The sequence below is a fragment of the Mus pahari genome, chromosome 2 (assembly GCF_900095145.1).
Source record: "Mus pahari chromosome 2, PAHARI_EIJ_v1.1, whole genome shotgun sequence".
Classification (NCBI taxonomy): domain Eukaryota; kingdom Metazoa; phylum Chordata; class Mammalia; order Rodentia; family Muridae; genus Mus; species Mus pahari.
Window position 1 is genome coordinate 117,529,603 of NC_034591.1, and position 1,699 is coordinate 117,531,301.

General features: G+C 47.2%; 1 protein-coding gene across 1 annotated transcript in view; it reads left to right on the plus strand.

Moving 5' to 3' along the window:
* The window catches only part of Gxylt2 (glucoside xylosyltransferase 2), an 85,234-nt gene that overhangs the window by 82,888 nt on the left and 647 nt on the right, over nucleotides 1-1,699 (plus strand). The window lies entirely within an intron of this gene.

The following is a 1,699-nucleotide window of genomic DNA, read 5'->3' on the forward strand; positions in this document are numbered from 1 at the left end:
CCCAGGCTGGCCTCGAACTCGTGATCCTCCTGCCTCTGCCTCCTTCAGCAAATCCTACCGGCGTGCGCCACCACAACCGGCGCCCTTTGACCTTTCTGTTTCTCCCGAGGATTTTCATTGGCAAGGGTTAAACTCCGACTTGATCCACCAGCTGCCCTTTCTCTCTCAGATAGGATGGTAATAAAGCTTGGCTAGTGCCCAAGTAGTCCAAAAGGTTTATTTTGGAAAATACTACTCTCTTGTATACCCCATGGGGCAGTAAAGAGACATTAAACAAGTCAAATCTTCACATGATCTATCCTGAGTGAATTTTTAAAACTCAAAAAGATCGTTGACCTTTGGCCTCTTGATTACTTCCCCCCCCCCCAGCCTTCCACACTTGACCCTATGCTGTGGATCACACTCAGAGCTTTGAAGTGCTAAGCAAGTGCTTTAACAGTGAGCCACATCCCTGCCTGGTGCCTAGAAGGTCTTGCTAAGACACTTGTATTTGCTCAACTCTTGGCTTTCTGTAGCCACCATAGACATGCCCTTACGTTTCTTGGATGGATAATTAATTAATTAATTAATTAATTTGGACTGGAGGGATGGCTCCTTGGTTAAGAGCGCTTGCTGCTTTTGTAGAGGATCCAGGTTCAAATCCCAGCACCCACATAGTGACTCATAACTGCCTGTAATTCTAGTTCCAAGGAATCCAGTACCCTCTTCTGACCTCTGTGGGTACCAGGCATACAGGTAGTGTATATACATACACACATCTGCATAAGATAAAACTAAGCCTTTTGCCGGGCGTGGTGGCGCACGCCTTTAATCCCAGCACTTGGGAGGCAGAGGCAGGCGGATTTCTGAGTTCGAGGCCAGCCTGGTCTACAAAGTGAGTTCCAGGACAGCCAGGGCTATACAGAGAAACCCTGTCTTGAAAAAAAAAAAAAGAAAAAGAAAAAAGAAAAAGAGGGCTGGAGAGATGGCTCAGCGGTTAAGAGTACTGATTGCCCTTCCAAAGGTCCTGAGTTGAGTTCCAAACAACCCATAGTGGCTCACAACCATCTGTAATGGGATCCGATGCCTTCTTCTGGTGTATCTGAAGACAGCTACCATGTACTCATATACATAAAATAAATAATTCTTTAAAAAAAAGGAAAAGCCACAGATGCAGGTGGTTTCTTAGTGATCCTCACATTGTAGGAGTACAGGGTGCTGCCTCTCCATGCTGCCTTCTTCATTCCCTAAAGGCTTTGCTAGTGAGATTTAGTCCTTATGAAAAAAGCAACTCAGAAGCAGCTCAGAGCAGGCCCAGGCCCAGTGCCTTCTGGAGGGGAGTGGAGGTTTGCCGGTTAGGGCTCAAGAGTCTAATGTGGGACAATTTGGGATCTAGGGACCCAGCTGTGCCTCTCTGCTGAGCAGTCAAAGGTAAGGATAGAGCAGGCAGACCTTTGTTAAGTATCCCAAGTTCGTTTTTACAAAGGTCGTGGAGAGAAGGCTAGCCGTCAAGCCTGTCCTGTCCCCAACTGCTACAGTGTGTGTGGAGAGAACTGCCACCCAGGCCGCCCGCACCACGACACACTCATCCTGGGCAGTTTCCAAAGTGCACACCTGTAACTCAGCACGTGATCCCTTGCGTTCAGGGCCACCCTGGTCTGCAGAGTTGAAACTCTTTAAACAAAATGTAAAGTCTTTTTTTCTCTTTTTAAAGATTGAT